This window comes from Nerophis lumbriciformis, linkage group LG39 (genome assembly GCF_033978685.3).
Source record: "Nerophis lumbriciformis linkage group LG39, RoL_Nlum_v2.1, whole genome shotgun sequence".
NCBI classification, from domain to species: domain Eukaryota; kingdom Metazoa; phylum Chordata; class Actinopteri; order Syngnathiformes; family Syngnathidae; genus Nerophis; species Nerophis lumbriciformis.
The window spans coordinates 2,565,365-2,581,323 of record NC_084586.2 but is presented as its reverse complement, the minus strand read 5'-3'; the positions used below and the strand labels follow the sequence as shown (position 1 = coordinate 2,581,323).

The 15,959-nt window shown below is 40.1% G+C and overlaps 1 long non-coding RNA gene across 2 annotated transcripts in view; it reads left to right on the top strand.

The window, feature by feature from the left end:
• The window catches only part of LOC133577872 (uncharacterized), a 78,767-nt gene that overhangs the window by 28,513 nt on the left and 34,295 nt on the right, over nucleotides 1–15,959 (top strand). For both annotated transcript variants that reach the window (XR_009811780.2, XR_009811781.2), the window contains exon 2: nucleotides 10,650–10,718. This is a non-coding gene — a long non-coding RNA (uncharacterized lncRNA). The remainder of the gene's footprint in view (nucleotides 1–10,649; nucleotides 10,719–15,959) is intronic.

Sequence of the window (15,959 nt, the reverse complement as noted above, 5' to 3'; positions counted from 1 at the left end):
AGCATATAGTCATATTAGACACAGTTTGTTTTCAATCTGCCAACAACTTGTACTGTATGTGATAAAAACATCGTCTGTAAATTGGTAGTGACATACCAGTTGTGTGGATGTAGTTACAAATATATCATGCGTGCATGCAGGAATATTGCATTGTTTGTGTTTTTGCCATTAAAAAACTATTTTCTTTGACAAAAATAGCATGAAATATTAAAAAAAAACAAAACCCTGAAAACTTGATATCGACGAAAAGATCTGACAATGATATTGGTATTGAAGTGTTGGCCTAGTGGTTAGAGTGTCCGCCCTGAGATCGGTAGGTTGTGAGTTCAAACCCCGGCTGAGTCATACCAAAGACTATAAAAATGGGACCCATTACCTTCCTGCTTGGCACTCAGCATCAAGGGTTGGAATTGGGGGTTGAATCACCAAAAATGATTCCCGGGTGCGGCCAACGCTGCTGCTCACTGCTCCCCTCACCTCCCAGGGGGTGATCAAGGGTGATGGGTCAAATGCAGAGAATAATTTCGCCACACCTAGTGTGTGTGTGACAATCATTGGTACTTTATTTGTTTTACTTTTAAAGTTAATGTTAAAGTGTGTGTGTGTGTGTATGTATGTATATATATATATATGTATATGTGTATGTATATATGTATGTGTATATATATATATATGTGTGTGTATATACAGGTAAAAGCCAGTAAATTAGAATATTTTGAAAAACTTGATTTATTTCAGTAATTGCATTCAGAAGGTGTAACTTGTACATTATATTTATTCATTGCACACAGACTGATGCATTCAAATGTTTATTTCATTTAATTTTGATGATTTGAAGTGGCAACAAATGAAAATCCAAAATTCCGTGTGTCACAAAATTAGAATATTACTTAAGGCTGATACAAAAAAGGGATTTTTAGAAATGTTGGCCAACTGAAAAGTATGAAAATGAAAAATATGAGCATGTACAATACTCAATACTTGGTTGGAGCTCCTTTTGCCTCAATTATTGCGTTATTGCGGCGTGGCATGGAGTCGATGACTTTCTGGCACTGCTCAGGTGTTATGAGAGCCCAGGTTGCTCTGATAGTGGCCTTCAACTCTTCTGCGTTTTTGGGTCTGGCATTCTGCATCTTCCTTTTCACAATACCCCACAGATTTTCTATGGGGCTAAGGTCAGGGGAGTTGGCAGGCCAATTTAGAACAGAAATACCATGTTCCGTAAACCAGGCACGGGTAGATTTTGCGCTGTGTGCAGGCGCCAAGTCCTGTTGGAACTTGAAATCTCCATCTCCATAGAGCAGGTCAGCAGCAGGAAGCATGAAGTGCTCTAAAACTTGCTGGTAGACGGCTGCGTTGACCCTGGATCTCAGGAAACAGAGTGGACCGACACCAGCAGATGACATGGCACCCCAAACCATCACCCAACCATGCAAATTTTGCATTTCCTTTGGAAATCGAGGTCCCAGAGTCTGGAGGAAGACAGGAGAGGCACAGGATCCACGTTGCCTGAAGTCTAGTGTAAAGTTTCCACCATCAGTGATGGTTTGGGGTGCCATGTCATCTGCTGGTGTCGGTCCACTCTGTTTCCTGAGATCCAGGGTCAACGCAGCCGTCTACCAGCAAGTTTTAGAGCACTTCATGCTTCCTGCTGCTGACCTGCTCTATGGAGATGGAGATTTCAAGTTCCAACAGGACTTGGCGCCTGCACACAGCGCAAAATCTACCCGTGCCTGGTTTACGGACCATGGTATTTCTGTTCTAAATTGGCCCGCCAACTCCCCTGACCTTAGCCCCATAGAAAATCTGTGGGGTATTGTGAAAAGGAAGATGCAGAATGCCAGACCCAAAAACGCAGAAGAGTTGAAGGCCACTATCAGAGCAACCTGGGCTCTCATAACACCTGAGCAGTGCCAGAAACTCATCGACTCCATGCCACGCCGCATTAACGCAGTAATTGAGGCAAAAGGAGCTCCAACCAAGTATTGAGTATTGTACATGCTCATATTTTTCATTTTCATACATTTCAGTTGGCCAACATTTCTAAAAATCCCTTTTTTGTATTAGCCTTAAGTAATATTCTAATTTTGTGACACACGGAATTTTGGATTTTCATTTGTTGCCACTTCAAATCATCAAAATTAAATGAAATAAACATTTGAATGCATCAGTCTGTGTGCAATGAATAAATATAATGTACAAGTTACACCTTTTGAATGCAATTACTGAAATAAATCAAGTTTTTCAAAATATTCTAATTTACTGGCTTTTACCTGTGTATACACACACACACACATTCTTTTTTTTTTTCTTTTTTTTTTTTTGATCTGTCGAGCTTCTCAGGCAAATCTTAGAGTTGATGTAGATGCCCAATATCGGCTGTTCAGATTTACTTTACAAAAGAGAAGTGTAGGATACTTCTCTTGTTGCCTTATTTGTATTTGACTTTAGTAAATGTATTTACATTATCATTTGGTTCAGCCGGGCCGGAGCAGGAGGGAATAGAAAGAGGGAAAAAAAGAAGACAGAGGGGGAAATTGTGGGGACAAGAGGGGGATTAGACAGAGAGACAAAAACGACAGCAAACACAACAATAATAGAGCAACATCAGCAAATACGACATGTAACACACACACACACATTCATACACACAGATATATATATATATATATATATATATGTGTATATATATGTATATGTGTGTATATATACAAATGTGAATGTGTATAAAAACGTGTCTATATATATAATATATATATATATATATATATATATATATATATATGTGTGTAATGTGTGTGTGTATGTAAATGTTTATATATATATATATATATATATATATATATATATATACACAAACCCCGTTTCCATATGAGTTGGGAAATTGTGTTAAATGTAAATATAAACGGAATACAATGATTTGCAAATCCTTTTCAACCCATATTCAATTGAATGCACTACAAAGACAAGGCAGGGTCCTTGAGGGTGCATGGGAGTTTGCCCAACCAGTCTACATGTGCTTTGTGGACTTGGAGAAGGCATTCGACCGTGTCCCTCGGGAAGTCCTGTGGGGAGTGCTCAGAGAGTATGGGGTAACGGACTGTCTGATTTTGGCGGTCTGCTCCCTGTATGATCAGTGTCAGAGCTTGGTCCGCATTGCCGGCAGTAAGTCAGACACGTTTCCAGTGAGGGTTGGACTCCGCCAAGGCTGCCCTTTGTCACCGATTCTGTTCATAACTTTTATGGACAGAATTTCTAGGCGCAGTCAAGGCGTTGAGGGGATCCGGTTTGGTGGCTGCAGGATTAGGTCTCTGCTTTTTGCAGATGATGTGGTCCTGATGGCTTCATCTGGCCAGGATCTTCAGCTCTCGCTGGATCGGTTTGCAGCTGAGTGTGAAGCGACTGGGATGGGAATCAGCACCTCCAAGTCCGAGTCCATGGTTCTCGCCCGGAAAAGGGTGGAGTGCCATCTCCGGGTTGCGGAGGAAACCCTGCCCCAAGTGGAGGAGTTCAAGTACCTCGGAGACTTGTTCACGAGTGGGGGAAGAGTGGATCGTGAGATCGACAGGCGGATTGGTGCGGCGTCTTCAGTAATGCGGACGCTGTATCGATCCGTTGTGGTGAAGAAGGAGCTGAGCCGGAAGGCAAAGCTCTCAATTTACCGGTCGATCTACGTTCCCATCCTCACCTATGGTCATGAACTTTGGGTTATGACCGAAAGGACAAGATCACGGGTACAAGCGGCCGAAATGAGTTTTCTCCGCCGGGTGGCAGGGCTCTCCCTTAGAGATAGGGTGAGAAGCTCTGCCATCCGAGGGGAGCTCAAAGTAAAGCCGCTGCTCCTCCACATCGAGAGGAGCCAGATGAGGTGGTTCGGGCATCTGGTCAGGATGCCACCCGATCGCCTCTCTAGGGAGGTGTTTAGGGCACGTTCGACCGGTAGGAGGCCACGGGGAAGACCCAGGACACGTTGGGAAGACTATGTCTCCCGGCTGGCCTGAGAATGCCTCAGGATCCCCCGGGAAGAGCTGGACGAAGTGGCTGGGGAGAGGGAAGTCTGGGCTTCCCTGCTTGGGCTGCTGCCCAATTTGAAATCGATGCTCTTATGAATTATTATTATTATTATTATTGTAATAGTTATATTATAATTGCCTATGTTGTGTTTTTGCCAGGGCAGCACGGTGGCAGAGGGGTTAGTGCATCTGCCTCACAATACGAAGGTCCTGAGAAGTCCTGGGTTCAATCCCGGGCTCGGGATCTTTCTGTGTGGAGTTTGCATGTTCTCCCCGTGACTGCGTGGGTTCCCTCCGGGTACTCCGGCTTCCTCCCACCTCCAAAGACATGCACCTGGGGATAGGTTGATTGGCAACACTAAATTGGCCCTAGTGTGTGAATGTGAGTGTGAATGTTGTCTGTCTATCTGTGTTGGCCCTGCGATGAGGTGGCGACTTGTCCAGGGTGTACCCCGCCTTCCGCCCGATTGTAGCTGAGATAGGCTCCAGCGCCCCCCGTGACCCCAAAGGGAATAAGCGGTAGAAAATGGATGGAAGGATGGGTGTTTTTGCCATAGAAAACATGGATTTGAAAAAGAGGGCATAAAACATAATTATGTTGTAATTATCTCAATAGACCTGAAGTTGATCTATAGATTTAAATAATAAAAAATACTAATCTGACTTTTTATTGTTTTTGTTTTTATGACTGAGACCCTTCTGGGTCCCTGGGACTAAACTTGAAGAGAGCCCTAAAGTGAAGAAAAAGTCTATATATTTTTTGTTTTTTTGATGTCATACATAGTGCGGAATGCAGATTTTAAACATAGGTAGGTCTTATCTTTTTTGTGAGTCGCTAACTCGCTAGATGCTAATGCTAGCTCGCAAAATCCTCTTGCTAGCAAGCATATCTTCTGCTCCTAGCCAAAGTAGCTAACTGACGGAATGCAGATTTTAAACATAGCTAGGTCTTATCTTGTTTGAATTGCTAACTCGCTTGACGCTAATGCTAGCTAGCAAAATCCTCTTGCTAGTAAGCATATTTTCTGTTGCTAGCCTAAGTAGCTAACTGACGGAATGTAGATTTTTTTTGCTAACTTGCTAGACGCTAATGCTAGCTTGCGAAATCCTCTTGCGAGTAAGCTTATCTTCTGCTCCTAGCCAAAGTAGCTAACTGACGGAATGCAGATTTTAAACATAGCTAGGTCTTATCTTGTTTGTCAGTCGCTAACTCGCTTGACGCTAATGCTAGCTAGCAAAATCCTCTTGCGAGTAAGCATATCTTCTGCTCCTAGCCAAAGTAGCTAACTGACGGAATGCAGATTTTAAACATAGCTAGGTCTTATCTTGTCAGTCGCTAACTCGCTTGACGTAATGCTAGCTCACGAAATCCTCTTGCTAGCAAGCATATCTTCTGCTCCTTTTGCTTCCTTTTCTCCTACATTTTTAGAGTCATTGTGAGTGGTTAGGGGCAACGTTGTCAGTAGGGAAGCCCAAAGGCATCTTTGTTATCTCGATCCAAGAAGTGTCCCCGAAGAATCTCCTTGAGAACCTGTGTTATTTTTAGCCAATGGCATGAGTCTGCGCATGAGGGAGCTGCAGCGCGGTGGAGGCTCGTTAAGCGAGCTGCATGCCAAAGCCCAATTCTGTTTGAAGCGCCTTTCATCTGGTTTGTGCCGGCGATGAAAGAAGGCGTTGTCATACGTGCACGATATATAGAACACGGCTTGTTATGGTGCCTTCAAACGTGACATTTCTCGTCTATTTCAAAACGGGATAGACTTGATTTTCGCCACGAATACGGTTCGTTTTGGGGCCCTGAGAACACCTGAGACTCCTGACTCCTGAGTAAGACAGGTGTAGAGAAATTTCCCTATCATTCACAATCCTTATGTAAGACAAGAACATATGATTTTATTCTTTGTTTATACATTCTAAGTCGTAAAACACGGCAAGTACGAGGTGGCTAACAATGCAGCTAATGAGACTACACTATTCCGCCCATAAAGACCTCTAAAAACATCCAAAAACCACCAGCAGTACTCCATTTACATGACCTGAATATTAACCAAGTATTAGCGATATTGTTATAAGCGCTAACGCAGACAAACTATTTGTAGAGGCGCAGTGATCACAGAGAGCTAACTAGCTTTAGCTGCTATACAGAGCTGCTGCATTGCCTCTGAGTTGGTGAAAGTAAATTCTAGATTATAAATCATGCCTCTCACCTGGATAGTAGAAGGCTGTGGACATAAACTTATACCCGGAGATGTCAGGAATGCTTGTCTTAGTGGAGCTTGTGATTTCAAAAAAGCAGAAAACTGCAGGTTAAGGGTAGAGTGCAACAAGGATATGCACAAAACAAGCACAAGGAAACATAGCTAAGGATAGCTAACAAGAACTGCAAAAACAAGAAGCAAAAAAATACTTAAATCAATCAAAGTTGACTTATATAGCCCTTAATCACAAGTGTCTCAAAGGGCTGCACAAGCCACAACGACATCCTGGGCTAAGATCCCACATCAGGGCAGGAAAAAAAACTCAACCCAAAGGGAACAACGAGAAACTTTGGAAGGGACCGCAGATGTGGGTTGCAGGGCTGTAACCCATAACTATTGCAACAACACATCATCAGTAGGGTAAAACGAATCTGTTTCATGACGGTCTAAACCCAGCTCACGTTCCCCATTAGTGGGTGAACAATCCAACACTTGGTAAATTCTGCTTCACAATGATAGGAAGATCAACATCATCAGATTTCCCCAAAACAAAAACAAAAACAAAGTCCAAAGTCACGGGAGGGCGAAGGGGGGACTTGGCAGAGGGTCGCCAGGTCAAGTGTCCCCGAATCCACCGAGGACGAGTCAGGTGACGGCGGCGAGTGGAATGCCGCTGCAGCAGGCGAGGCCGACCACGGAATGGCCACATCCATGGCTGTCGAGAAGGCAGACACGAGTGTCGCCAGAACCGCAGCAGCCTAAAAGTTTCACGCCTAAGTCTTGGGCGTCACGGCTGTTGGTGCAAAAAGCATCCATGCACTGGAATGCCTATAGCACGAGGAGCAAACAGAATAGCTAACAAGGAACACTAAGACGGGACTTAGCGCAAGAAAAACCATAGGGAACCAACGTGACAGTTGCTTTAAGCAAACAAAAGCACCAGGATGAGTGAGGCGAAAAGGCAGGACGAAATAGCTCTCTGACTAGTGCCCGTCAGCAGGTGAGCGTGCCGAACACTAATCAGAGGCAGGTGAAAACAATAAATAACCATGGCAACCAAGGAGACACAAAACGGGGGTGCTGTAACAGAACTAAGCCAACAGACATAAAACGTAAACAAACTATGATCCGGGCAGCGGATCATAACACTTCCACTCCTTTTAAGGGGATGAGGAATATGTGCACTCATGTAGTTAGAAGGAGATGCCTCGTTAAGCGGAAAAAAAAATATCTGGTTTTAGCCAAGGTTCACTGAGACCAATGACTTTAAGATTGTTGTCTCTAATGATCTCATTAACTAATAAAGTTTTGGGAGACAATGATCTGGTGTTTGAAAAGCCCATATTATAGGTAGTGGGCTGTTTTGAGCAATTTTTGTTAATGGTATCCGTAGTACGGATATTAATAACATTACGTCTATTTTGCATAGTGTGCCTTAAATAATTTCAACCACATCTAGGAATATTATGGGGATCTTGAGATTATTTGCTTGGTGTTGCGATAAATTGAACGCGTCATAATTTGCCACCTTAATAGAATGCAGGTCCTCCTCTGGCACAGTCACTACAGCAAAAAAAAAGTTATATTCTACGAGAAATGCTATGTGTGCAGGAATTTTCTAGCCTGGTGCTGGTTAGTTCTATCTTAACTGACTCCTCACCCGGACTAACAGACACTGTAATTGCCTGTGTCCGAGCTTGTTCTAGTGTAGTTAGTCAAGTGTGACTCAAACAGTAATCTATGTACTATTTAGAGTGATGGTGCCTTCCCAGTTAGGGTGAAGGCCGTCCCTCCTCAGCAAGCCCGGTATGCCTCAAAAAGAGAGCCAATTATTAATAAGCGTTAGTCCCTGTGCTCTACAAAATCTAGCCAGCCACTTGTTAAGCAAGACTAATCTGCTATACCTCTCATCATTGCCTCTCGCAGGCAGGGGGCCTGAGACAAGTCCTAGCTATGTTCCTCTTTGTAATCCCTGACTGTCTCATCCTAGTGTCATTGTAACCGACGTGTACAACTATGTTGGCGTAGCTAGTGGAGCGATTAGCCTGTTGTACATGTTTGCCAGGCCGGTTGCAAATCAGCTCCCTAAGATTCGCTTCAATGCTTATCCGGCCCCCGGGTGATAGAGTACCCTATGACTAAGGTGTGGTGTCCGGTAGACTGGGGTGTGGGACTAGCTAAAGGGCTAAATATATTATGCGTCTTTACCGGTTCACCATGGCCGCTTAGGGCTGCTATAAACTGGGCCACTCAGCTCGCTACAGCTAACGCTAGCAAATGTGTCCACGGCGTCTATAGTTGCGATATTACTCTGCTCAAACTGGCGGGCACGGCCCTCTAGTAGGGCCAACCTATGCATGAGAAAGGAGCATTAGCTTCGGACTGGGACTAACTTAGCTTTAACAGCTAGCTAGCTGAAAGTGAGGCGATGAAACAGAGAGCGGGTGCTTCGTAAGTTTGATATGACTACTAAATGTTTTGAAGGAATTAAGAAAGCTGTAAAACAATGAGAAGCACACATAGATAGTATTTAGCTTTTGAACTAAAACATAGGATGAATAACAAAACAAACCAAGCCATTACCCGGGCGACGAATCATAACAGTACCCCCCCTTTAATGGACGGATTCCAGACGTCCCCAAAATGAAGCAAGCGGGGGGCATTTATGGACTGCCAACGAGGAGGCAGGCTGCAAGCTCCTGCGGACGTTTCTTCCGTGACGTCGTCGGGAAGAGCTGGAGGGAGGCCATCTCTTGGGTCCATTTCTTAGTCCGATCGTACTGTCACTGTTGTGGATGTGGAGGTTTGGTGAGGAGGACCCAACAACTTCCATACGACGTACAGACAAAGACAAGACAGTAACAGATAACTAAATACACATGGACTAAACACAAGAGGAGAGAGAGGGTGGATTGGAGGAAGGCAGTGCCAGGGCAAGACACCGGTGCAACCAACAACACTAACAAGCACATTGTGAACACAACTCGACTAAAACATAGAACAAAAACATAACACGGGCAACGAATCATGACATTTTGGATGTTTTTAGTGCACTTTATAGGTGGAACAGAGCAACTCTCATTAGCTCCATTGTTGGATCAATCCATCCATCTTCAACCGCTTATCCGGAATCGGGTCGTGGGGACAACGTGCTCCAGCAGAGACCCCCAGACTTCCCTCTCCAGAGCAACATTGGCAACTTCCTCCTGGGGATCCTGAAACGTTCCCAGGCCAGAGAAGAGATGTATTCCCCCCGTCTGGTCCGTGGTCTGCTCCGGGGTCTCCTCCCAGTGGGACGTGCAACGAGGACCTCCCTAGGGAGACTCTCGTGAGGCATCTGCACGAGATGCCCGAACCACCTAAGCTGGCTCCTTTCCAAGCGAAGGAGCAGCGGCTCTACTCTGAGTCTCTCTCGGGTGACTGAACTTCTCACCCTATCTTTAAGGGAGATGCCAGCCACCCTTCTTAGGAAACTCATTTCGGCCTCTTGTATCCGCGATCTTATTCTTTCAGTCATAACCATTGTTATATGACTATTGCTAATGTTTATTTACGATATAGAATGCAAAATAAAGGAAGAATAATAAAACAAACCAAGTCATTACCCGGGCAACGAATCATTACAGTACCCCCCTTTTAATGGATGGATTGCAGACGTCCCCAAAATGAAAATGAAGCAAGCGGGGGACATTCATGGACTGCAAAAACACAACATATGTGTTCTTGTCTTACATAAGGATTGTGAATGGTAGATAAAATTCCAAAACGAGTGTGTGAGTAAACGAGGAAGATTCATTGTTAGTTTGCCAAAGTCGTCAGAAACGTCAGGTCTTTGCTTACTTTTTTACGTCTCTTATACAGTAGTGTCATCTCAATTTACACAATAAGGTCGTAACTCAAAACACATTTAACAAGATGCGTTTTTAAGAAGAAAATCAATATTATATGAAAAGCAATACAATAGAACTCCAGGGTTTCTCAGGAGATTGAAGACGTTGGGCTATGGAGAATTCATCTCAAACACTATGCTAATTAGCTTGATTTCCTAGCGTGGTAGCATGACAACCTGTAGCACCGGGGTCCCTATCAGAGCATGACGCCTTCTCCGCCTTCTGGCGTGCACCCGTCCTGCATACCAGTGAACTCTGCCGTCAGCGCTCATGCATTATTCCCTCAGAAATGAAGATGGCGCTATATACCTGCCGCCTGATGCTAGCTGCTGGCGGGCTAATGGCGCACATGAAAGTGTGATTGCCGTGTGGCGATGCCTGATGAATAACGCATGAGACGGCAGGAGTCTGTGTCAATTAAGGAACACTTAACCCCCGGTCGTGTAAGCCGGCAGTGAAAGAGCGGACAGGCTGTTTGGGGGGGATAATGGGGGCCGTGTACACATTGTTACTGATAAGTCTTGGCTAATTGACTGCTTCCTCTGCAGCATGCATGACCACAGTCAACCAGCGTGTCCCCGGAGGCTGACGCAACATGACGCCATGGATGCCTTCAGGTATGTGCTTGCCGTAACACCTGTCCAACAGGCTGGGGGCGCCAATGCTCCTGTTCCCCCCCCTACCCCCAAGTGCGCCTTGTCACCAGCCCCAACGTCTTCTATCTCCCGAGAACGCAGCGGGATTGGCTGTGAAATTATTTATTTATTCATAGAACCGCATCTTGTAATTTGCCTGCTATCTTGGCAGCTTGGAAGGTTCTTGTTTCCTCACACGGAAGCGATTTGGCAACCGGGAGCTTCCTCTGAGGGCTCATTTCGCTCCCGTCTCGTCTTACAGGAGGCTCAATCAGTGCCATTAGCTCGGTGGAATGCTTTCCAAATAAACCTTCATTTCTGTCTGATTCAACTCTAAATCTGATAATAAACATTCAACTACTTTATGTGCATTGGTCCCTCAGACACAGGGGTACCCAAGGGCCATTTGTAGCAAATGTTTTTAACAGCCCGCGGCACATTTTAAAAATAACATTACAAAAACTGCAATGAAAAAAGTTGCAAATGTGGACTCTAATAACACGAAGCTGCCATGCAGGCTATTATGGTTTTCTTTAAAACTGGCATTGCTCAAAAAATAATAACGTGAATAATTGACCCATTTGAAGCTTTTTATTTTTATTTTTATTTTTTGTCCTGTCCAGCCACTTAGGCTAATCATATACTGTAAAAAAAAATTCTGTAAAAAAACGGTCATCTACTGGCAGCTACGACTGCCAAACGAAAACCATAAAATTAAAGTAAAACATTGTAAACCAAATAATGATCAAAAACATAATTACAGAAATTTTCATGAAACATTTTACGGAAAAATATCGTAATATTACATGAATTTGAAAGTAATTTAAGAAAACAGAAATTGCTATGTATAATTAATTTGGTATTTTTCTTTAAAAAAAATAGAAATATACATAGTTTGTCATTTCTGGCATATTACTTAAAATAACAGGCGGATTGTTTATTTACAGATAATGTCTTCAATTCTACAACTTGAAATACAAAAGAAAGAAGTGAACTGTATTAACCTTGTAGATTGTTATAGTAACAATTGGTTAAAGGCTGAAGCTTCAAATATTCCACTTTGAAATATTTCCTGAGGAAAATATTGCATATTGTTGTATGCCATAAAAAAAAAAGACGTTTTTTTTCCTTGACAAAAAGGGCAAAAAATAAATGAATGAAAACAAATAATTGACAGTGTTGCAGAGTAAAAAATAAATTAAAATAATGTATAACCTATTTTTAACACTTTATTAGTGGGGCTCTTTTGGATCCCCAATATTTTTTGTGAGATTTATTTTCTTTAAAACTGGCATTGCAACAACAACAATAAAACAATATTGATTTAGACTGATTTAAGCGTTAAAATGTATATAGTTTTAAAAGTATGACTTATTTTTAACACTTTTATGAGTGGAATTTTTGTGAGATTTGTTTTCTTTAAAACTGTCATTGCTAAAAAAAAAAAAAAAAAAAAAGAATGATCAAAATCAATGTTGTGATGAATTATTGATCTACTTTAGGTAAGGCTCCAATTACTTCACATCAAATATTACACTTTGTTTTTTGTTTTGTTTTTTCATTTTATTTTTATTGACATCCAGCATCAGACTTTCCTATCCATTACATCATATTCACATAAATCATATATCTATTGTCTGCCCTAAATGTCAAAATATTTTTGTTTATATCCCACCCATAACAGCTACCCCCGCCAAAAAGAAAGAAACAACAAAAAAAAACAAAGTAATATCTACAAATACATCGATTAAATAAACCAAAAAAAATAAAAATAAAATAATAATAATACATTAATAATATTTATATATATATGTGTGTGTGTGTGTGTGTGTGTGTGTGTGTGTATATATATATATATATATGCATGTGTATATATATATATGCATGTATATGTATATATGCATGTATATGTATATATATATATATATGCATGTATATGTGTATATATATATATATGTGTGTGTGTGTATCTGTTTATATTTTATTTTATTTCTGATTATTATAAATATTACACTTTGAAATATTTTTTGGGGGAAAATATTGCATAATTTGTGGGTTTGCCACTCCCCCTGAAGAAAATGGATTTAGACTGATTTAGGCGTTGAATGTAAAAAAATATATATTTTTAACACTTGAGGGGGACCCTTTTGGATACCCAATAATTTTAGTAATATTTTTTTTCAAACTCTTTACTAAAAAAATAAAATAAAAAATCAATCAAAATAACTGTTATGAATTATTTACCTATATAAGGCTCCAATTACTTCACATCAAATATTCCACTTTGAAATATTTTTTGGGGAAAATATTGCATAGTTTGTGGGTTTGCCACTCCCCCTCTCCCGCCCTCCAAATTTTCTACGACAATAAGGACATAAAACAAACCAACAAAAAAAACTGAAAAAAAATGTATTTAGACTGATTAGCGTTGAAAAAAAATTAAAATAAATAATCAAATAAAAAAAGTGTGACTTATTTTTTAACAGTTTTATGAGTTGGGCTCTTTTGGATAACCAATATTTTTTGTAAGATTTTTTTTTCAAAATTGTCTTTACTAAAAAATAAATAAATAATGAATTAAAATGAATGTTATGAATTAATAATCTATTTAAAGGCTCCAATTACTCCACATCAAATATTCTACTTTGTAATATTTTTGGGGGGGGAATATTGCATAGTTTGTGGGTTTGCCATAAAAAAAAATATTTTCTTTGACAAAAAGGGCATAAAATAGTAGAAATAAATTGTAAAAAAAACCCAACTTTATATCGACATATGGATCTGAAGTGGATCTAGAGATTTAAGTGTTAATATATGACTTATTTTTTACATTTTTAAATCTCCGGGACCAAACTTGAAGGGAGCCCTACAGGTTAAAAAAATACATATATTTTGAAAATGAAAAATAACAAAATTGCCCTCACATGTTTGAATTTTTTAGTGTGAAAACGTTTGGTCTTCGACAACTATTCTATTTTTGTAAAACTTTGTAAAAAAAAAAAGCTAGCATGCTAACAGTACTATGCTAACAATAACATGCTTGCAGTTAGCATTACTGAAATAATGAGTATATCGTTGAATTATTGGAAAAAAATTGCATGCTCACTGTAACATGCATCAAGTACCAAAAAAATATTACTCAGTGTGCACATGAAAGTTGTTTAAAATACTAGCACGCTAAAGTTAGCATGCATCAAGTACCAATATATGACTGAGGTGTCTACCTACAAAATTAACCAAAAAAGGTAGCATGCTAACGTTAGAATGCGAACAGGTATCATTTGTCAGGTAACATAATATTTGATGCTGTGAACCTGCAAAATTAGCACAAATAAAACTAGCATGCTAACAGTACTATGCTAACAATAACATGCTTGCAATTGGCATTTCTGAAATAATGAAGAGTATAACTGTTAAATTATCAAAAAAACATTGCATGTTAACTGTAACATGCATCAAGTACCAAAATGTATTACTCTGAAGTGTGTACATGAAACACTTGTTTAACATGCTAGCATGCTAAAGTTAGCATGCATCAAGTACCAAAATATGACTGAGGTGTCTACCTACAAAATTAACAAAAAAAAAAAAGCTAGCATGCTAATGTTAGAATGCGAACAGGTATCATTCGTCAAGTAACAAAATATTTGATGCTGTGAACCTGCAAAATTAGCAAAAAAAAACCTAGCATGCTAACACTACCATGCTAACAATAACATGCTTGCAATTGGCATTACTGAAATAATGACGAGTATAACTGTTAAATTATGGAAAAAACATTGCATGCTAACTAACATACATCAAGTACCAAAATGTATTACTCTGAAGTGAGTACATGACACACTTGTTTAACATGCTAGCACGCTAAAGTTAGCATGCATCAAGTACCAAAATATGACTGAGGTGTCTACCTACAAAATTAACAACAAAAAAAAGCTAGCATGCTAATGTTAGAATGCGAACAGGTATCATTCGTCAAGTAACAAAATATTTGATGCTGTGAACCTGCAAAATTAGCAAAAAAAAACCTAGCATGCTAACACTACCATGCTAACAATAACATGCTTGCAATTGGCATTACTGAAATAATGACGAGTATAACTGTTAAATTATGGAAAAAACATTGCATGCTAACTAACATACATCAAGTACCAAAATGTATTACTCTGAAGTGAGTACATGACACACTTGTTTAACATGCTAGCACGCTAAAGTTAGCATGCATCAAGTACCAAAATATGACTGAAGTGTCTACCTACAAAATTAACACAAAAAAAAAGCTAGCATGCTAATGTTAGAATGCGAACAGGTATCATTCGTCAAGTAACAAAATATTTGATGCTGTGAACCTGCAAAATTAGCAAAAAAAAACCTAGCATGCTAACACTACCATGCTAACAATAACATGCTTGCAATTGGCATTACTGAAATAATGACGAGTATAACTGTTAAATTATGGAAAAAACATTGCATGCTAACTAACATACATCAAGTACCAAAATGTATTACTCTGAAGTGAGTACATGACACACTTGTTTAACATGCTAGCACGCTAAAGTTAGCATGCATCAAGTACCAATATATGACTGAGGTGTCTACCTACAAAATTAACCAAAAAAGGTAGCATGCTAACGTTAGAATGCGAACAGGTATCATTTGTCAGGTAACATAATATTTGATGCTGTGAACCTGCAAAATTAGCACAAATAAAACTAGCATGCTAACAGTACTATGCTAACAATAACATGCTTGCAATTGGCATTTCTGAAATAATGAAGAGTATAACTGTTAAATTATCAAAAAAACATTGCATGTTAACTGTAACATGCATCAAGTACCAAAATGTATTACTCTGAAGTGAGTACATGACACACTTGTTTAACATGCTAGCACGCTAAAGTTAGCATGCATCAAGTACCAAAATATGACTGAGGTGTCTACCTACAAAATTAACAAAAAAAAAAGCTAGCATGCTAATGTTAGAATGCGAACAGGTATCATTCGTCAAGTAACAAAATATTTGATGCTGTGAACCTGCAAAATTAGCAAACAAAAACCTAGCATGCTAACACTACCATGCTAACAATAACATGCTTGCAATTGGCATTACTGAAATAATGACGAGTATAACTGTTAAATTATGGAAAAAACATTGCATGCTAACTAACATACATCAAGTACCAAAATGTATTACTCTGAAGTGAGTACATGACACACTTGTTT